Below are 23,664 nucleotides of genomic sequence, written 5' to 3'. Positions count from 1 at the left end.
AGCAAAGGTACAAGTACAGCTCATGTATAGTTTTACACTGTGAGATTTGCAGCTTATTTGCTGATTCATGCCATTTACACCTAAGTGCAAATTTGGAAGCAGCAAATGTTTGACATGTACCAATATACATGTTTATGAAAATCGAATTTGGTCATGCCAGTGTAAGTAAAGCTACAATAATATTCTGTCTAGACAAATGTAGTAATTTGTGTGTAATATTCCTCATAAATCCGTTTATTTGTATGCGACTGAGGTTGGCACCCAGATGTAAGCTGTGGGGCCCAGAGTGTTGAATGAAAGTCTGTTATTTGCTGTGTGGTTTGCTCATTTCCTTTGTTAGTGTTGTGCCAGACTGTATTACAGCTGAGTGCTGTGACTGTCTCTGCCTTTCTGCTGCTTCAGCAGTAACCCCTCATTTTTTCACTTTTTTCATTCGATCTTTGACTGTGGAAAGAGAGCAGCCTTTCAGGGACCAAGGTTATGGGCACAGAAAGGCACAACTGTCTTTATGATACTTAATGTGTTGATATGAGAAGTCAAACGGAGCACTAAAGTTTCCTAACTTTTATCTTACCGTGGCATAAAACTCACTAATTGAGCTTGCTGCAGGCGTGTACTGTGCCGAGCTAGCACGGGAAAAGGAACGACACGCTGCAACTTCAACAACCAATTTGATCCAAATATGTTTTGTGGAGTCACAGTGTGTTCCCTCACATACTGAAAACACATCTTTTCTCACATTATTCACAATCTAGTTACTTTTAGCTACACATTTTCACTGTTTAGTCACAAGGCTTGTTTCTGAGCTCATTATCTGACCATTTCTAGTGTTTATCCAATAATAGCCTTTACAACTCATTATATTCATACTACTCATCAATTTTATCTTTTTTAAACAGTGTTATTCATTTAAGCTTTTCTGTAGTCATCAATCAAATTGCTAGCTTTGTCAAAACTGTTTCTTTTAGCTAACTATTCCAACTTTTTATCCATTAACATTCACTATCTAAACAGTAATCATTCAGACACTTACTTTTCTGACAACTGTCCTACTTAGTTGCTTTGTTACACTCTCTCTCTGTCTCTCTGTCTCTCTCTCTTTCTGGTGTTTATGTTTTACAGCTGACTCAGATTGATGAGCACTTTACTGGTTACCGTAAAGTGCTCTACTGGTTACTGTTACTACAATTTGTAATCCTGTTTCACTGTTTATTTTCTTTTTTTATCACAAATGTGTGCATTTTCAGAAAAGTCTCAAATTACAGTTTTAGGTCAGTTGAGTTTGTTGATATAATACTATTACTGATCTTGTACTACTACTATTAATACTATAATAACCATCCTTAATAAATTTAGATTCTATAGTTGATTAAACGTAACTTATTACCATTAACAAATAAAATGCTGAATAAATCATGTATTATGCAATTGTTTGTAAGATATTTGCAACTAATATTTAACATTTATAACCCTTACCTTAATGATTACCTTAGTTTTGTTTACTCTGAGGCTGTTTTTTTTTTTTTTAAAGGTTATGTTATTTGCTTTAATTGACCAGCGACTGCTGAAGGGGCGAGACTAGGAATGTAACTACTTCCCGATCAAGTCATTCCACAAACCGTTATTTTTGTATTTCATGCATATACGTCTCAATCATTTGTTGTTTTCATGTTAGTCTTAAATAAGGGTATCATACAATAATGTAAAATGCAAACACGCTGATAAAGTAGACCACTGATGATAAACTCAACGAGGGCACGACAGACTACGCATTCTTTATAGGCATTCCTAGATACTATCTGTCCTCTGGATGAAGCGTCAGTGATGGTATCCATTCCTCCCGTCCCTGACAGATGAGCCATGTTTTGGCGTGTCCTCTGGGCAGTCCACTTAACTGCCTGAAAAGGAACCCCTTAATCTCCACTTTCTCTTTGTTTGGACTATTATCAGACCTGTCAGTCCTGGCTGCTTTATCTTCACAGAACTCATCTACTGGCTGTTTGACGTTGGCTTAATTCTATCAAAGGCCCTTATCTCTGGTTTGCCTGAGGATGCATCCTTCCTCTGACTCGCTAGAATGGTCCCAGCTCTGATAAAAGGATGTCTTATTGGGGTGAAGAACACAGTTTTGTCCGGGGGCCTTTTTATGCATGTTGCTTGATTATTAGCATTATATTTTCTTATTTATTATATTGGTCACAGTCCCCCCTTGTGTTGTATTTGTATTGTTTGTTAGTAGGGTGTAGCCTGAAACCTGAGCTAATGACACAACGATCTCCCATCAGCCCATGATCCAGATTGGATCAGCAGAGATAGTCCCCTTTGATGGCAGTTAACTTTCTGTCTTTTGGCAGTCGTCACTTGAAACAGTCTGAAAGAATGTCATGCAGCTTGATCTGATGAGGAGCAATTACATGGGAGGGAGCTGTTGCCTTTGAGGTGGAAGCTTACCTGCCACACCCTGCAGGCTTACAAATAAGCCTCTGGACACAACCCAAATGTGTGAGAATGGTCCCTTTTCTTCACGTCCTGCTCCTCATGACATATGGTCTGACAGGATTTGACAGGTGGGGGTAGAGAGGGAAGCGGCGGCCAAGATGGTGAACTGACTCATGCAGTTTGCTGTGGTTGGCATTATGTCAACAAGATAGACAGAAGAAGACTCTTCGGAGCCCAGAAGAAAAAGATATTTGGAGGCGATGCTGTTGAGGTCCCATTTTAATTCCATTAACCATGACAGTAAATGTGTTCTTCATATGTCTTATCAAGCAAATCGGATGTGATCATTTTTGTGTGGGCTGGACGATTCTGTGTATAAACTGTGTCTGTGAAAAAAGGCTCTTATGTGCATATACATGAGCTCTGTACTCTGTGCACGGGTTTGCATGTCTGAGAATATTTAGATGTTAATTCATTTTTACCACCATAATAACCAGGACCCAGTTTTTGCATATGAATCATGAGCATTGCATGCAAGGTCATGTGCATGTAAGTTTCCTGGAAAACTAATCACGGAAAAAGACATGCAGCTTAGCTGCTTGGACCAACAAAGAACTACCCATAGGTTAAGTACAGATGTTGCAATCACAAATTGGATTTTCCGTAATGCAGTCGCTGTTACAAACGCTTAACTTTATTTAGATTAGAAAGGGCATTGCCCATTACCGGCAGGCTTCAGGCACAATGTCTCCGCTCTAGGGATTAACCACAATTTATGCTTTTATTTTGCTGGCGTGGCGACAACCAAGAAAGGGAAACTTTCTAAAATGACATGGTTACAAGGCACATTACCCTTTAACCACTTATTTTATTTTGTCTTTCCCCTCACCACAAACACAAACAAAATGGTTATTAAAGAAACTACTGTAAGGCAGTGAGTGATTGAACTATCAATGTTATCATTGTGTCGTGTTTGGCACTGAATGTCTCTTGGTTCTTAGTTACCATCAGTTGAGGAGGTCGTCTTACAGAGACTGTGGATATGTGCTTTCAAATATGATATAATCATGCCATGGCCACACTACGACAGTCCAGATTTAAGCATTCTGGATATGCTTGACTTGATCATTTTCCACAATGGTCCTCAGAAATGGACACCAATTGCCCCACCAATGAAAGGGGATCCTCTTTGTAATTAAAGCCAGTAGAAAATTGGATCATTTTTTGCCTGGACAGCTTTCACATTCCAGCCTAATATGGCATTGGAAGCTTTTGAAGTTGCTGTCTTTGCAGTCCCAAATTATACCTTTCATCAGCCAATCATAAGAAAATGGCAACCTGACATTCCCAATCGCAACTTTCTTTTGAGCTAGAGTCCATGTAATCAAGGGGGAGCGCAAGATACCCACTGACAAATCGACTATGAGTACTAGACTTACAATTTCTCCATTATAATTCATGGGTTGTTGTTTTTGTTGAAGACCAAAGTGAGATTTTAGCTTGATCCCCCAAAAGTCGAATATACTTTATGCAATATACTGTATGTAATCATCTTGATAATGATTACTTTTCGGTAAACCCTTAATAATGCTATTTATTGTAGACTGTCTGTTTATTCACTTTAGTACTCTTTATAAGTATCAATAACTTTAAGTCTGCAACGTCACTGGTTCAAGCTGAGCAGGGGGGCCTTTACCCCTGTGAATACAAACAAAAAAGTATAGTTTCCATTGTCAACCTTTTGACTCTCTCACTGTTGCACCTTTTGCATATATCTTTTAGTGCTGTGTATGCGCTATCTCTATACTTATTGCCTTTTTAGCCTGTCCTCATATAGGTGGAAAATGTTCTCACCTATAACTGACTAGAATGACCCTATGACGAAGAGCAGGTACGTGTGTTGCTGCTGCGTAACAACAGGTGCATCCCTTTGGAGACCAGGACAATCAAGTTCAGTTGTTTAGGTAGGAGGTATGACCCTTCTATATTCTCCTATATTCTGTTTTGATACTTATGTATGCCCTTTATTTCTGTTATATTCTGTTTCATATTCCTTACATGTACATAATATATGCTCCTGATTCCTGCTATATCCTTTTGTTGTTGTGCCTTTCTTTTTCAAGATGTATTTTATATATATACACTATATTACCAAAAGTATTCGCTCACCCATTCAAATGATCAGAATCAGGTGTTCTAATCACTTGGCCTGGCCCCAGGTGTATAAATTCAAGCACTCAGGCATGCAGACTGTGAAACAAGACATTTGTGAAAGAATGGGCCGCTCTCAGGAGCTCAGTGAATTCCAGCGTGGAACTGTCATAGGATGCCACTTGTGCAACAAATCCAGTCGTGAAATTTCCTCGCTCCTAAATATTCCACAGTCAACTGTCAGCTCTATTATAACAAAATGGAAGCGTTTGGGAACAACAGCAACTCAGCCACGAAGTGGTAGGCCACGTAAAGTGACGGAGAGGGGTCAGCGGATGCTGAAGCGCATAGTGCAAAGAGGTCGCCGACTTTCTGCACAGTCAATTGCTAGAGAGCTACAAACTTCATGTGACCTTCAGATTAGCCCAAGTACAGTACGCAGAGAGCTTCATGGAATGGGTTTCCATGGCCGAGCAGCTGCAGCCAAGCCACACATCACCAAGTGCAATGCAAGGCGTCGGATGCAATGGTGTAAAGCACGCCGTCACTGGCCTCTAGAGCAGTGGAGACGCGTTCTCTGGAGTGATGAATCACGCTTTTCCATCTGGCAATCTGATGGACGAGTCTGGGTTTGGAGGTTGCCAGGAGAACGGTACATTTCAGATTGCATTGTGCCAACTGTGAAATTTGGTGGAGGAGGAATTATGGTATGGGGTTGTTTTTCAGGAGCTGGGCTTGGCCCCTTAGTTCCAGTGAAAGGAACATTGAATGCTTCAGGATACCAAAACATTTTGGACAATTCCATGCTCCCAACCTTGTGGGAACAGTTTGGAGCGGGCCCCTTCCTCTTCCAACATGACTGTGCACCAGTGCACAAAGCAAGGTCCATAAAGACGTGGATGACAGAGTCTGGTGTGGATGAACTTGACTGGCCTGCACAGAGTCCTGACCTGAACCCGATAGAACACCTTTGGGATGAATTAGAGCGGAGACTGAGAGCCAGGCCTCCTCGACCAACATCAGTGTGTGACCTCACCAATGCGCTTTTGGAAGAATGGTCAAAAATTCCTATAAACACTCTCCTCAACCTTGTGGACAGTCTTCCCAGAAGAGTTGAAGCTGTAATAGCTGCAAAAGGTGGACCGACATCATATTGAATTCTATGAGTTAGGAATCGGATGGCACTTCAGTTCATAGAATGAGTAAAGGCAGGTGAGCGAATACTTTTGGTAATATAGTGTATATTTGATTATGTTATACCAATACAATACACGTCTTGAATTTTTGTATCTTTGAAGTGAAAAGTAGTTTTTTCTTTAATGACCTTAATATTAACGAATACCAAATAATTAGGAATAATTGCATTGCATTTATTTTCCTGTTAACCAAGGGGAAAAAATACCTTATCTGGATTAATAGGCCACATCCTGTTATTGTGGAAATATGTTCTTCTTACTTAAAAAACAAACAGGCTTGGTATAATATGATGTCAGCCAGGCCTGCAGGTCAGAATTAATCATCTTGTTTCATCCCACACTGTAATGGACAGCTACACTGCTTCGCCCTGTGAGCTAAAGTTGAACACATTTGCTGGGGATTCACCAAACGGCTTCTTGCTACTTCTGCACGGTCACCCAATTATGACTTGACAGAGCTGACACGGACGAGTACATTCACAATGACACAATGGTCTTTGAGGGGTAAAAAGCTGCATGGAAGCATTTACAGAGCAGGTCACCAGTCGCCCCATTGCCTCATCCTCACTGGACGGCTGTAATGTTGAAAATGTAATGTTGAGCTCGTAATGACTCTGAGAATTATGGGCGTTAGCACGAGTCAGCGGGTTCACAGAGGAAATCTTTATTATAAGGGGATTGTTATACCGTGGTTGCATATGTAACATACAGTATACTGCAATTTAATCCTCCATCAATGTAACAGTCTGTAATTTTTGTATAATCTTTGTTGACCCACAACGCACAGACAAAGCCATCCAGGATGACAATTGACCATTTTAGGTCAATTAAACTTGTGCTCTTCTTCTGAGAGACTGTTGGCTGACCAGCCCAACCCGAAAACAATGGCCACTTTATGCATCCTCAGGCATGTCTACTGTACAGGCATGTACTTCTGCCCCAGAACAAACCAACCTCCTCTGAGACACTGGAATGAAACAAGAACTAATTTGTGTCTTGGTGGTTTCTCCCATTCTTAACCCCGGCCTCTGGCCAAGGCCAGAACGTCGCAAACGGCTTTGTGTATTTATAAATAGGCAGAGAGAAAAGGGGAAAGAGAGAAATGAGCCCAACAGATGACTGAAACCATATGGAACTGGTGGAGAGTAACTCATCTAGTGACAACGTAGCACGCAGCTCCCCCTTACCTCCCCCGCCTCCCCCCCAGCCCGAAGTCCCACTCTGTCTCATGTCACTGCCGTTCAGGAAAGACTGCAATTGGAGAAGGTCAATCGGTGGCTGGGGCCAAGAACAAAGTGATCGTCATTTTCAAAAAAGTACGTGCGGGATCCGAGGAGGAAATGGTTTTGCCGCCAAACACTCAATTACACGTAATTACAATAATTCAACCTTGGAGGATGGTTTATTCCATTTTATTATGAGGTTCCCTCTTTCATGTCTTCTGATGGGGGCGGGGGGCGGAGGGGCATCATGAACAGCAACAGGGACTATGTGAAACAGATACTTCGTCCCTCATCTGAATGCTTTCATTTTTTTCCCTTTTATGTCCTGCAGGGGTTTGAGCCCACGGGCAATGATTTTTTCCCCCAAGATTTGATAGTTCAGTCTTCACACGCATCAAATGCCGCTCACCTGTCTAACATAAAGGCAACACAACGCTGAGTATCCTTAAAATTTCAATTAACTGGAAGAGGTGCTAAACCGATTAGTTTGAATTATCATCCATTACGCAAAAAAGGCAAACGTCTGCTTCTTTTTAGCTTCTCAGTTTTGACCATTTGCTGCTTTTATTTATTCATGTTTTTTTAAGTTTAATATCTTCAGGTTTCGGACTGTTGTAATGTAACAAAACAAGTGATATGAAGATGCTATGTTTGATTCTGCTCAGTTACATTGTCATTTTCAGATATTTTGTAAATAAATTACAATAAATGATCAAAGTCCTTCAGAGGTAAACATAAGAATAGTTGCAGATGTAAAAGAGCTACTTCAGCATATTAGTTTTGCATTTTTATGCTGAAGATCGAGGACGCAAAGGCTACGATAACTGATATGAATGGTCTTTCTTTATACTGCAATCCATTACAAGTCAGAAGCAGATCCTGAGTCGTTGTTCCTGACTTCCAGTCTAAATGTATCCCAGTGCATCTGCGAAGGGCAACATGGACGCCTCCAGCAAACTGCTGATTGTAGGCAACTGTCTGAACTTCAGCATCTGCCGAGGACCTGATTCACATGCTCTCATAATCTTCTCTCAAGCACAAAACAGTTTAATAGAAATGGAAATGGCAATCACTAAGAAGCAACAGCATGTTTCATGACACAAAAACACCACATAAAGTAAAACTGATGAGGTTACTCTGCTTACTGCCATATTGCTGTAATGTCCGGTATGTTTATGTAAGTGAATTCAGGCTTGATGGACCTTCCCTCACTCGAATGACTGTTTCCATTGCAATTTTATGCATCAGAGGTTGTTGCGAGCAAAATGGATTGCAGGGTTGGACCCTCCTCGCCTCCTAAATGCCTGGCACTTTAAAATCCCACCTCTTGTTTTTCTGGTATTTAAAAGAATTTGAACAGATTTCATGTTCAACAATTTAAGTCTCATTTCCAAGCAAAGATAACCCTGAGGACATTGTTAGGGATTATTTTTTAACTTTGGAAAAGCTGCTGCACAGTCACAGAAGACATTTTTTTAGCGGTTCACCCTCGGGTGACCAGATGTCCTGAGAAATTCAGGGCAGTCACAAACAACAAGCAATTGTCCTGAAGCACTAATCCTGTCCTAATTTGTCCTGAAAATTAAATTAAACCAGGGTTTTCATTAGTCACAGCCTGATAAAGCATTAAATGGTGATCTTTGTGAAACACTTTTTCGGGGTCACCCTGCAACAGCTACAGCAGTTGATATCCAACATGAATGATGAATGCTGTTGTTTAATATCTGTCCACGGTAGTGCTGTGCCTTGACAAACAGCCACTGGGAGGGCAACTGTATGACACTGTTGAATTAATGACAGGCAGCTGATTTCATGAATGAAAATAATTGTAGCGCTAATTTGTGACTCTCAAGTGTTTTACTGTTCACTGCCACCGTGACCACATGACCTCGCCCACCTCCAACTCGCCTGTCCTGAATTTCACCCATCTGGTCACCCTGATTTACCCAGGCTGTGGAGGAGTTGTCGTGACAAGCAAACTGCACGCTAACAATGGCAATGTGGATGTGCTAGATACTGGCTGGATAAGACTTTCTAAAAGCATAACCACAGCTCAAAATGAAAAAAAAAAAAAAAAAGACGACTTTTTCTTCGAGTGCTACAAATCAAAACAATATCTCAAATAATATGCGAGCATGTCTGCCTGTTCTATATTAAAAATATCTGATTCTGGTATTTAATTCAAAAAGCAACTTCCTCTCTGAGAGAGCTCTGATTCGGACTGTTCATTTGATTTGGGTGTTTTTCATTCGACAGAGGATGATTGTACATTTCCACTGAAGCATCTTCGCAGAGGACAAAGACCTACTCACTGTGGAAGCCGCTCGACTTTACGAGGTCGAAAGTTTCCCCATCTCACTGTAAATTTAACCTTCTATTCCACAAACACACTCAAGTATCAGCCCACTCAGTGTCGCAGGGTTCCACCGCTGAACGTCCAGGTCCACAGTCTGACACCCGCCACGCCCCGAGTGGAAGACTGAGAACTCTGTGTGATTGATAGTCACTTTTAATTTTGCCTGAGGATTTCAGTGTGTTTCCCCGCTGAAATGTAGGCCTCTTAACAAGACCGAGTCACAGACGTGGGCAGGGAGCAGGCTTTGAAATGCGGCAACCCCTGAACCAGAAAATAATCAAGGGGACTTAAGCATGGCACTGCGGCCGGAAATTCACTGTGAATACTGGTTTCAACCATGACCATTTGAGAGCCTGACATTTTGGCGTTCGCATTGATTTTGAGCCCTCCTCCTCCTCCTCCTCCTTTCTTTTCTGTCTCCCACTCGGCTGTATGTCACACACTCAATTTAGGCTCCCTCTGACCTAAAAGTTGATGAGTAGCGTCTCTGTTTTCGGGGCAGCTCTTGTCAGCAGAAAATGAATTGATGCATGCCTTTGGTCCATTTGTGAGACACACACACATGAATGCGCACTCACACACGCACGCACACACACACACACACACACACACACACACACACACACACACACACACAAATACATATACAGTGTGTCATTTACAGTGTGTCCCTTTTAGACCTCCCCTCCCGTTTCTTCCTGACACATCACAGGGATGGTTACTTTTTTGCTCTTCCTGCAGAAACGTACGCTCACCGTCGTTCCCCCCTCTTCGTCTTCTTCCACTGCGGAGGAAGAAATTGCGGTAGAGGGTTCAGGCCAAGTCTCCCCACAGCTTGTCCTGATTACTAAGCAGACAAGTCCCCACGGTTAGACACAACCAGGTTTCCCTCCTTCATATGTAGGAGTGACGGTCGCTGAGATTTCCCTCAAGGACAAGGGACCCCATTGGACTGTGGATGCTCCTAAAATAAACCCACTGTAGTGGTAAATACGCGCTGTGTAGACGTTATGATTGCACATTGATAAAGTGGGTCATGATCTCATTCAACAAGTGGGAATACACACAGTATAATTTAGTTTAGAATAAACAAGGTTTGACCGCATGTCACTGTCTGGCATGTCCTTATAATCTTAATGTTCTCATCAGCCCTCAGAAAGCCAACCAACCATGCTTTTATTTAATCTGCAGTTTCCACTCCTCCTTTCTTCCCTTTTTTCCCCTCCGTCTCCTCCTCTGATCACTGCTTTCCCTCTGAATTGTATCAGCAGCTTACTGCCTTCCAGCCAATTAGTAAAGGCAAACACAACAACAATCAGTCTCTCGGCTTAATGCACTCCACCTCTTCAGCAGTAAATACCAACTGATTCCTCAAAGTTTTGTCATTCGGGAGAGCCCTGCTGGCTCTGGCCTTTGTCCCGAGGAGAGGGTCCCCCTTTGAAATGGCAGGTCGTACCGAAAACACAACTTGTTTGAGTCGGAGACAAAGGCTAAAGGGAGTTTCACAATGGCTGATGGGGCCTGATAAAGGCAGATTACAGTTAACTAGCCATTTCATCAGCCTGAGCGGGTTTGTGTTTTATTGTGTAACAAGGACGGGTCGTGACACAGGCGGCAAGAGCTGTCCAGTGTCACGGCTCTGAGTTTAAAGAGAGGGCTGTGACCTTTCAATTGCAAATGCTGAGAGATTGTTGACTCCATGAGATTCAGCTCAGGAAGTTCTATTTGAATAAGTGCCACAACAATAGGCTCTTAATTAAAGTAACAACGGTACAGCCTGTAAACAACAGAGCGAACAGCAATGCAAGATGGCAGCGATCCGAAATGCGGGCATTAAGCAAACCGTGGAAAATAATGGCGGTTATTTTAAACAAATGTAAATAAATTACTATTGGCATAGCATCTTGATTGCACGCGGTCGCGCCATCATTTAGCTGCAGTTTGCGCCTCTCAAGTGTTGCCATGTCAGTCGTAGATCTAAGCATCTGTTTTTCCTGAAGTTAAATATGCCGTGACAACAACATAGAAGGTTGTTTCTTAATGCTGCTGATAATGTTTAATGTCCATAATGTCCAATGAAGTGAAAAAATATAATCTATAAATTTGAATCTGGTAGTGCTGAGATATACAGTTGCTCTCAGTGTAAAACAAAGGTAAAATCTTATATTACATTAATTTTTGTAAAGATATAAATCTAAGAGTCAAGATGTTTATCACTTGATAAATGATTTTCAAATATAAAATTAAAAATTTAAATCTGCCAAAATTTTCTTTGTGTCATCATCGAATTCTACTCACTTGTGGTACCAGTCAACTTAATACTTATACACTACATGTAATACTTAATAATACAGCAGCTTTTTTTCATCAAGATCAGTGCATTATTCCCTAAGAAACTGATGAAAATATTGAAGAAAGCTTGTATGTTGTAATGGTAAAGAAAGTAAGAAAAGATTCCTGGATCTGTCCCTTTATCCAGATCTGCACCAACAGTTAATGAGCTCTATTCATTTATCCTCCATCCAAATTTTGTGGAAATATGTTGAGTTGTTTTTTGTGTAATCCTGCTGGCACACAAGCCAAAAAACAAACATACAAAACCTCCTAAGTGCAGGTAAAATGTGTGACATATAACACATATAAATATTGAAACAAATATACTATAAAAAGTAAGCAAGTATATATGTCAGCTTTGGCTACTGTCTTTGTTTGAATCAGGAAAATGAAGCAAAACTTCCAAAAGCAACAGATGATATATTTTAGGATCCAAATGGTTAGGGGTCTTTGAGGATTTTTGGAAATACCTTCAGATCTGCATTTAGTGTTGTTAAACCACTAGTGTTTTTATAAAAAATCAGATGCAAGGCTCTGTAACTCAAATGTAACAGTAGCACATTAAAGACACAAACTGGGGATGCATCATTAAATTTCATCTCCTGCTGTTCCTTCATGTGATTTACTCTGTCTGTATATTCAAAGGTAATTTCGGGCCTGGAGAGTAAATTGACTTTATAGCCTGCTGACAAAGTCAGAGGTAAAGGGTGAGAGAGCTCCATCACAATAACAAAGGAAAAAGGTAATCAAGAGACAGTACCAAAGAGCATGACAAAAGGAGAAAGCAGTAAAAAGAAAAATGCTTTGTATGTAAATCACTGGAGTCTCCTTGGCGTCATGTGAAAGTATGCAAGACAGTGCAAAGAATCCCAGGCATGTCGCTGGTATGGGAAGGCCCTGACGCCAGACCGAGCGGCGGTGCCATTGTCAATTTGTCTATCAAAAAACAGAGAGAGAGAAAGAGGGAGGGAGGGAGAGATGGGAACAAAGGGAGGGATGGGTCGACAGACACAGGACCAAAAGAAGGGTGAAAGGAAGGAGAGTATGATGTAAGGAGAGAAAAGATGGAGACAGAAGAAACAAACCATTGGGGGGAGACAGGTGCCTGGAGGCTACGCTGGAGACAGAGGGGTGAGGAGGAGGCGAGCCAGGAAGACGGATGAAGCGGACCCCTGCTGCGTGTCCGTCTCAGACTCCCGTCTCGGACTCCTCTGCGCTCCCATGAGCACAGTGGGAGAGGCCGAGGAGCGGCAGCGGCTCCCCGAACAACATCCTCTCTCACTCTTCTGCATTGCTCTGCTATTTTCTCCACTCTCTCCCCTCGCAAACAAACAGGTTGACATGCAGTCCTCACACATTTACACACCCTTGCTAACCCCCATCCTCACCTCACCTCCCCTCTGCTCTCTCTCTCTCTCTCTCTCTCTCTGTCTCTCTCTCTCTCCCTCTCTCTCGCTCATTAGGGGCCATTTTCACTTCAAAGCGCCTCCATTATCTGCCATCTCTGAGGGCAATTAGGAATGGGGTGACTTTGAGCGGCAGGCACGGCCACGGCTTTATAACTACTCATCCTCTGTCATGAGGGCCTTTGTGGGGGCCGCCGACATTGATGGAGAGGATACTGGGGTCCCAACTCCCCCTCAACCCACCCCCCCCAAACTCCTCCACATACCCCCAGCCGGCCCCTCCTTTTGACTGGTAAACTGTGGAGTAAAACGGTGTGTAATTAAGTGGCAGTCAAAGCAGGTCCTGTTTGGCTGTGTGACGGGCTTGGCAGGGGAGAGTCGGGATGAATGAGAATGGCGAGGACACAATAGCGAGGCTATGAAGCGCAGAAGGGGAAAAACCCACTCTGGATGAAATAAAGTCAATGTTTGCTCACCTAGAGTCGCTCTGTGTTAAAAAAGGGAGGGAGAGCTGTAAAAAGTGGTGCTCCCTACTTTACACGAGCGAGCGTGATCTTATGCAAACAAACGTATTCATCCTTTTTTTTTTTTCTTTTAGAACAATCAAAACAACATTTCCTCAGCGAGAGCTCAGTCTGAGAGCTACTGCCCTCTGGAATCAAAGCACTGTCCATGTTCACGACTTCCACTCCGACATTTATAGCGTCCCTTTATACGAGTGTGAAACAGAGGAGCAGCGAGTGAAGCTGTCACCAAATAAATGTCTCATTATATTCCCCCTTTACTTTCCGCAACAACTTTTTTTTTTAGCGCTGGTGGAAGTGAGCACGCACGGGGGCCCCTCGGTGTGTGCGCTGAGTGGTATATGAGATTTTTCTTGAGGACGGTGGTTACTGTGTTACTGCTGCCAAAGTCATGAAAAAAGGGCAACAGTAAACTACAAAGTGAAGCCAGCTGGACTGTTAGACGCGGCGTTGTTACGCAGAGATACGCGGACGTTTCTTGCAAAGTGACTGAAAAAGGCCGAGAATTGTGAGAGAAGGAAGTCAGGAAAAATTCCACTGTAAAAAAAAACTTGAATACAGACAATTTTAACTGCTGAAGACACTCAGATCTTATCTTTGGGTTGTACTTTTTTTCTCCTACAAAGCGCATACTTCCTTTCATATCTGCACCTTGGAGGAATGCGGTGACTGTGCTGCGGTGGAAGGGAGCTGATTTAGTCGTCCTTTGATGCTCCCACTAGTTAGCCATCTCCCACTGAGCACTGACATCCTGTCAGCATGAAACCTCTTCTCATCCCCCGGGTTAGTCACTACATGACCACAACATGTTTGTGTGTATGTGTGTGTGAGAGAGAGAGAGAGAGAGAGAGAAAAGAGAGCGAGCGAGATCCTATACGGAAGAAAGGAGGAACCATGAAAACAAACTAAAGAAAAGGTTACACACTTCCTGAATTTAGTTTACAGAGCCAATGTGAAGTGAGTTCGCATGTGTGTTTTCGGTGGCCTTCAACAAACACCAGCTCCCACAGACCAGCGCGCCTTTTAACTTCACCACCTTGACAGAAACGCCGAGCCCCAGGGCAAGACCATGTTGTAGACAGGAAAGCAGCTATAGTAAAGCAGCTAAAAGGTTGTAAAAAAGAAAAAAAAAACTGTGATTAGGAGAGAGCGTTGATGGATATTGTGGAAGACACCGAGTTACGTCACAATGACCTGAGTGTGTGAGCTGCTCTGCTGGAAAATGTTCATGGGAGCTGTTGTTTTTCATATGCTGGCAAATAAACCCTTGTTTATCCTTGTTAAAATCACAAAAAAATGTCACTTCTGCAACAAATTCTGTAGTCGATGCTCATTAACTTCGTGGAGGATAAATCTTGGGACCATGTTCATTTATTTTATTGGGAAAGACAGATGGGGAAACAAAGAAATCCATTGAGTTGCTAGTGACAGCAGCAGCTATAGCTAGCTGGGAGGTAATGTCAGGACTTCAGCGGCCTGTTTCCATTTGATTTTTAATTATGTTGTTTTGGCCACCAAGTTGCTGGAATACATGCTGGCAATGTATGTTTCAAACCACAGATATGTTGAACCTTAATATGTCTTTATCCCTGAAGCATTACATATCCAATTTCAACATTCACTTCTTTGTTGTGAAAACGCTCTACTCATAGTGTGGTTAGGTTCAGGCAAAAAAAATCACTCCGTCGGGGTAAGGAAGAGATCGAGTTTTGGTTCTGTCGCCTATAACACATTGCGCGACATGCTATTGTTATAACCCAATGGATAAATGCAGAGGAGTTCTTAAAAAAAAAAAAAAAAATCTATTACTACAGTGATTTCATGCGTCATAACCACACGACTCACTGACATGAGTTCAGGGACACTTCTTTCCAACGTCCCAGCATGCACAGCGGTTTATAGGCAATCAGAGACTGAACGCCTCGGCTTTCAGTTAAACACCTAACTTGTAATGTCCTGAAGGCTGGGTGGAATTAGTTGCAATTACTCTTTCAGGTAATTATAAATCCTCAGCTATCCAATAAACCCATTCACACAGGCCTCCAGGGCCCTTGATGCTGTCATTTAAAAGGCAGCGTGGAATTAGTGTGAAGTAAACCCAGGTCTCACGCCACCTTAATTGTATGGTGCAGGAGCCTTTGGGTGACTGAGGTTTCAAATAGCTTTAATTGACGCTGAGGTAACAAACAGGTAACAGAATCGGTGGGAGAGTACTGCCAGCGGGTTAACGATGAAAAATGGCGAAAGAGTGTCAGTGTCAGAACGAAACAGAGTCTGAGAAGTGAGCTGAGGAAAATGTAGAAAAAGGCTTGTCTGTTTTGAGCAATTGATGCTTTAACTTTAAAACATTACTTTTCCTTTTTTTTGTGGCCTTCAAACATACACACACCACCCTCTCTCCCTCCTCTGGGTGTTTGATGGGGGGAATCATGCCCAAACACACACCCCCTCTTTACCCCCACATCTCCAAACTGTGAAGTCCTAATGAGTAATAATCCCCATTCTCACCCCGGCTAAAAAGGGAGAGTCAAGCGGCGTCACTGACCCTGGGTTTTCGACAGCACGTTCCAAAGATTAAGCAAACACTGGTAATTGCCCCCGAGATCAGGTTCTGTTTTGACTGTTTGTCGTCCTCGCGCCGCCCGGTGTGCGTTTGATCTGCAGTGGGATGGCAGCAGAGCTCCTTGTTCACTCCTCACGTCTCAACTGCCGAGCGAGCGGGGAGCCAGGGCTCACACACACACACACACACACACACACACACACACACACACACACACACACACACAGTGGTAAAACATGAATTAGCAGCCACTTACAGCATGCAGTTCGCTGTGATCATCCTCTGACCGAGTCACAATGATGTCAGGATTTCTCTGGCTTCTTCAGGCAACTCTTGCACAAACAAAAGGATCACGCATGTGCTCGCATGCAACGACCACATAAACACACTTGATCAAAGTCAAAAATTTACTCATGCACTTGAGACGACTAAATATATTGCTAATAAAGTGTAATTCGGTTTCATTAGCTCATCCCGAGGTGATTTTGGAGGTCTCAGTGGAAAAAAGACATAAAATTTCATGCTTCCACGGTGGATAACATGGTCATTAAAAACAAACAATTCCTGCCCGCTTTTATTGGTGCAAACAAATCATGTCCAGACGACCACAATGAGCACCGCTAACTAGTCACATTTCTCTACTTGAATAAGTCACATGGTGCCAGTTACAAGTCAAATCCCAGAAGTAAGATAATAAAAGGGCAAAAGGGCAGAGTGGATATTGATTCACTTATTTTTTTTTAAATGAAATAATACATTCAAACACTCATAAATCCAACCATTTTAAAGCAATTTGTTGCCAACATAAGACTATCAAATGTCATTCTCTCTTATTTTTGGCCCTTTTTCAACTAACCCTCACATTCCTCACACTGACAAATGATTGCCCAGATGAGTCTGGAGAGCTTTGCAGTCAGTCATGACAACCCCACGGCCGGTTACAGCTGACCTTGTCAACAGGCTCGGATCAAACCAGTCAGCAGCGCGACTGTTTCGGTAGCCGGGCCTGACCCGAAGAGATCAAACCCGAGGTGGGGTTAATGCCTGCTGGAGCAATCAATCTGCTTTTCATTTCCAACCTGCTGGATCATCGCCGCCTGTTTAAAAGGTCTCTGTCTGTGGGGGAGTCAATTTTTGAAAGTAATTTTGACATGTCAATTATTGAGGATTTACTGTTATTAGGATGATTGCCGCAATGAATCCAGCCAGTGAGCTGCTGGGATTAAAGGAGCATTTGACGTTTTTTGTGGGATGTTTGACAAGGGAGACCTGCAAATATTTTGGTCCCTTCATCTCTGGATAAGAGTGTATTTGGTGCACACAGTTTGGTTTCAAATCCTCATTCACAATTTGTTGTAATTCTAGTATATTCTTGTAAACAAAAACCTTGAGACATCTAGATGGTTTCAAACTTAGGAGCAACTTTTTCTGTAGGTACTTGGCATGAGAAAATTAATTTCACTATAACGTATTCAGTGGTTTGCTTGATTGGATCAATTAGTTCATAATATTAAAACAGCTTTATTGATTTGACGATTAAGTAGTTAGTGGTTAACAACATTCTCATTTATAACACGACAGCCATGGGAAGGGTTCGGGCTCTAAATGAGGCATAATGACAGCCTGCAGCCAACGCTAATACTAATAAAACTGCCTGACAACGCTACAGGAATGTTGCCACAATTAATGAAACCTACCGGCCTCTCTTCTGTCTGGTGCCAAGGAACATGTGGAACCTCTAAAAAAGCCTGCGTTTCTGGTGGAGTGAATTACCCCCTCAAACCAGTCACACCAGGATATCAGGATGCAGCGCTGACTGAAGTTAAAAGGGCCCAGTCCCCTCAAAGCATTATTGTATACACGCAAGCTCACGGGGACGGCTTGTGTACGCTGCTTGGTTTGCTGGCAGATCACTGATAGAGTAAACAGTGAGTTAAGAAAGAGATGGTTGAAAAAAGGGGACTCTGGGTTAACAGTTCCCACTCGGGTGTCCTCTGGAGCTGCAATGTATGAAGGCGTAGTAAAAAAAAAAAAAAAGACAGATCCCTGCGGGGAATGTTATGTCATGCTTTGTGTTTAATGTTTGATCAAAATGTTGCGAAGAAAAAGAAAAGGAAGCAAAGGAAGAAAGAATGCGAGAGCCCACAGTTTAGTAGACACAACAAAGCGGCGAGGGTGAGGAAGAGCAGCAGAAAGAGGGAGGAGGAAGGAACGAGGGGGATCCTCCTGTAATTGCTGCAGCGACATGGGGGCTGACTCAAGGCCTTGGGCTGATATTAAAGTGACCTGAGAGACTCCAGACACAACAGGCCTCTAAACAGTCCTGGCTCCACTGTGGAATGAGCCTCCCACACCGGCCTACCCACAGACATCGCGGCCCTGCCCAGGCTGGCTGACCAACGTCTTCAACGCCGCTGATGTGTCGTGTCATGCAGCTCGAGGAACGAATTGGATTAGACAATTAATGTCTTTCAAGGATGGCCTGGAGTCATTTTTAAAAACTGTCTAAACACACAGATTGGGAATCGTTGAGGTGGTCCGACCGCGGCACCAGAAAAACATCAGGTTCTCGATGGAGCTAAAGCTCTGTGTCATGATGAATGAGCCAACATGCTGGCGTGGTTATTGTGATGAGCAAAAAACAATAATTATAATGTACCATAATGAATTGCAATATGCTTTAATGACAGTCATTAAGAAGAATTCTAATTAAGCATAATTTCCAGTTTTTATATAAACAGGAAAGACTGCACCTGATTCATAATTAATGGGAAGCAGAGCAGTTTGGCCGCTGGCAATGGCTAAGAAAGCCAAAGGAGAGCTTTTCAGTCTCCTAAGAATATCATCAATCTAAAAATGGCACAACATATCTGAGAAAATAATAAGTCACAGTGCAGCAGCGATAACTGTTGAGATGTCTCAGATGATGTGTGAGGGGGGCACAGATGAGCATGAAAGCAACATGAACACAGTTTAAACATGCCAAACCCAAGACATTCAGATGCTGTATATAAACACGGTGAGTTTCTTTAGTCTTTAGTTTGGCGTGTCTGACACACACATGCACACACAGATCACACAGAAGTGACTGCAGTTTCCCGACATCGAGCTTAAACAGTTTGACTCCCCCTCAGTGCAGCAGGACTGCACGCAGGGTTGTTTTATTGTACCTCACCTTAAACAAATACCAGATATTTTTCACAAGGTATTCAGGGGAAAATAGCAGAGGTGCAGTTCAATGCAGTTTAAGAGCAAGTCAACTGATCACGAGACAAAATGCATCAGGATCTGCAAAATAATTTCTTTGGGAAGAATTGTTTAGATGTTTTGCTGAAAGATATATATAATCTTTCCGCATTAAAATGTTAAAGACAGCTGGACCTGTCCTTGATCAAATCTGTGATCTTATCAAGGTATCTGTGCGTTCTCTTTGGTTATCAGTCTCTATAACTTTTGTGAGAGAGTCAGAAAGTGAGAGAGGAAGTTGGTGAAGGAGACATATCGATAGATCTTCTTCAGCAATTTTGGTTGTGTAATAATGAAAACAACAACTCAAAGCAGAAATACCAAACTGTGTGTTTAAAATAGAGCTATTGCAATTTACAAATACATACAAAGTAGTCCTCATTACGCAATAAAACACCTTGTACTGAGACAGATTCATTAGATTCATTTTACTGATGCATTAATGTGTATGTAGCAGTAGTATACATACTGTTGGGTATTTTAGTTCATAAACATATTTTGTATAAACTTGTTATACCTCTCTGAGTTGTGGAGCAGAAGAATAAAGTAGTTACGTGAAATACCTCATATTTGCACTTAACTACAGTACTCAACTAAGTGGTGCTTGTTACATTTCACCACTGCTGGTATCAACGGTTGCTTGTTTTCTAATAAAGCACATTTTGCAAAAGAAACATCCGTATATATAATATGATTAAAAATGAAATACATAAAATACCTAAAAACAGCATTAAATGAAAGGTCAATAATAAGAAAAAATATAAATAACATAGAATAGAATATAAACAAGAAGGAAATATGCTCAACTGTTTTCTTTCTCCTCTGAAACTATGGAAACAGAACCACTGAGCAGAAGCCCACCAGCAGTGCTTTGCTACAGGCACCAGAAGCACTTCCCTGCAGGGAGAGCCCAGAGGTCTACTTCCAGAATCAAAGAACAGTAGGAGTACAAATGTTAGAGCGCAGTAACAGGCACATGAGCAGAGAAATGTTTTTCACCTGGGTTTTAAAAACTGTCACATTTAATCATCATCATCATCATCATCATCATCATCTAATATTTTTTGGCAGTTTATTCCAGTTGTATTCCAGCAGGTTTAGTTTGGACTTCGGGCTCTACTACCTGTTTTGACGTCCATGGATCTAAGCGCTCTCCTTGGTTTCTATTCGTTAAAAATCAAAGATACAAACTCCATCGCCATCGCTATTCTCGTGAGTTGCTTCGAAATGTTCTCAAAAGTTTCACATTTCCAATGATTCCTGCCCTTAGACTCAGTGAGAAGAACTGCGGCACATGTGCACAAGTGTGTTTACTTGGCAAATAGTGAGGGTCATCATTTGTCTCAGTAATGTTTTAATGAAAGTGTGCGTCCATGCTCATGCGAGTGTGACGATGAACTAACCTGTGTGGATCTGTCTGTGCCTGACTGTGTGTGTGTGTGTGTGTGTGTGTGTGTGTGTGTGTGTGTGTGCGTGTGTGTTTACTGCTGTGAGGTCCAGCGGTGGCTTACTGATGCCTACCTTGGTCTAACACCATAGTTAACACAGTCGCTCTGGCTCCACAGTGGGTGGAGTTGCCAGACAACATAGCTGGGCCCTGCAGCCCACTGTAATTAGCCTTATTGAAGCTGTCACTCACTGAGCCGCCCCGATCCGGTCCCAGAGCGGCCCGGTGCTAACTTCAAGGGGAAGGTGCTACGGGGGCGAGGCCCTGGAGCCGCTGGCCGTGCGATGCTAAGAGCGGCTATCTGTTACTGCTTTAATAACACTCCTGACAGTCTCTTCTGTTTCCAGCCATTCTTCCCCTCACTTGCTTTTCTCATCCCTTCTCTTCTCTAGGAGCTCTCAGAGATGTGTTTTGACAAACTGATTGTTCGTTGGCATGACGTGATGTAACGAGGGACACATGGTGCCGGGGAGGAGGAGGAATATGAACGTTAACATCAAAGGGAGGAAAATCAGATCTCAGACGAGACCAGAATGGAGAGCCAAATAGGACTTTTAAATATGTTTATGTATCTCAATGAAGATGTTTCCAATTGGGGGAAATGTAGAGCTCAGATATACTGCAAGGGCCTGCCTGAGTATGGGTTTGATAGAATAACAAAATCCACATGAAATAAAACATGCTGTGTCTAATAGGCTCATAGCCTTCAGAGATTTCTGTTGTTCCTCTTGAACTCACAAGTGGCTCTCCGCACTGTTGCTGCAGCTCTGACATCTGCTTATTAATACTCCATGTCAGAGAGGAACAAAACGCTTGGTAATTTTCACAAACAAGCGCACACCCACGCCAAACAAAAGGGCCGTACACGCACGCACGCACACACGCACGGACGCACACATACACACACACACACACACACACACACACACACACACACACACACACACACACACACACACACACACACACACACTCAGTTACTTGAGATCTTCATGAATTCAGTCACTGTTTTCACACGAGAGCAGAGGCCTAAACAGCAGAGTTTAAACTGTGTCCAAATATCCTGAGGCTGATATGGATGGTTCGCTAGCGCTTTATTTTCCTGATATCCAGCAGACATAACAAAACTGTGTGTGTGACATCGTCAGTGCAAACACATGCTGTTTATGCTGCAGCAACTGTTCAGGAACATCACAAAAAGGTCGCATTACTGTCGGTCACATTAAGTTAGTTTTCCTCTAAAATCTGGTATCTTAGAATTCTAAAGCTTATCCCCCATTCATCTATTCACCTAAGTATGTACTGAGGATTTTATTAGGGTATTAATGTACCACTGCACATATTTATTGTATAAAATATTAAATATTATATAGGATTTTTCACATCAAAGTCTGTTAACAGGTATTTGGCGAACAACTGCATTGTTAAAAAAAAGTTGTATAAAGCCTTTTGTGGCTCCAGAGGGCACTGCTTTGAGTTTGATACACTGCCTCAAGTGATGTCACTTGAGTCGGTCAAGGGCTGAAAACTTGAACGAACCCGTGGATGTGGAGGCAGAAAGAGAGAGAGAGAGCTTACCAGACCTCTGCCGCCTGCTCCTCATCTCTGTGTGAGGCTAGCTAAAGGCTACATTAGCCTTAGCGACACTAAGCTTGTTAGCAGTCAAGCTGCATTGTGACTAATGTAGGTGCAGGCTATGACAAGGAAAAAGGAAGACTGTGTGTGTCAAACAGATAATATCTTCGATTCTGCTTGAATCTTGCTACAACTTTAGTATAGAGTTCTGTTTTAGTGGATTAATTAGCTTTTATATTTTCCAAATAAAATTTCATTCTGCTCATATCATATTCTAATTCTAATTTGTTGACAGTTAGTATCCTCATACATCATAATGCAGTTCAGCGGATGAAACTGCAATTATACTGTAAACAGTCATCAACCTGCATTCTGAAGTGTGTTCTTTCATTTTCTGGAGACCTTTCTTCATAAGAAGTCATACATCATAGAAATGTTGTGTTTTAATGTTATCTGTCGGAGGTATCTGAGCCTTCACAGGTACACAAACAAACACATATTTACATTACATGTGTTGAATCTAAAATTATGTTTTATTCTAAAATAAATTGAATTCACTTCTGGTTCATGATAGCTGGCAGCATATTCAGTGTGCAAATGTACTAAATACTGGGGAGGACTTTATGAGTAATGGTGTCTTTATCATAATCCATATTTCAAGTGAAATTGCACCCATATGACCTCAAATCAAAAATCAAAACCATCCAAACTGCTTCAAAATCAGCTACCAGCTCTGTCCTTAGACCCTCAATTTGGGTAGGGAAAAAGATGTCATGCAATTTACACCTAAAAATGTCATCTAAAAACACTGATATATACAGATTACAGTGACAATATATCAGTTTTGTCAAAGCCTAAAAACCCTTTAACTAATGGAATATCTTGTGTTTAGCACCTCCTCTTTCTTGACTGGCATTAACTTAATAAAGGAAATAATGGATTGTCCATGACATCATCACATTTAGCATATTAAAATGGCTGATAACATCTTTTTCTCATATTGTGTTGTGAGAGAAAAAGACACAGTGAGGGAACTGTGATTCCTTCTCTGTGACACAACACTGCGGTGTAATGGAAGCTCTAATCTTCTGTTTATGGAGGCTTACATTCATTATAGCATCTAAATGAGCAATATCTCTGGACCGGTAAACAAACATGCAACATGATACAATGACATGTTGCATCGTGCATGAATGAGTCCAGT

This window comes from Acanthopagrus latus, chromosome 6 (assembly GCF_904848185.1).
Source record: "Acanthopagrus latus isolate v.2019 chromosome 6, fAcaLat1.1, whole genome shotgun sequence".
In the NCBI taxonomy this organism is placed as follows: domain Eukaryota; kingdom Metazoa; phylum Chordata; class Actinopteri; order Spariformes; family Sparidae; genus Acanthopagrus; species Acanthopagrus latus.
This window is presented reverse-complemented; position numbering follows the sequence as displayed.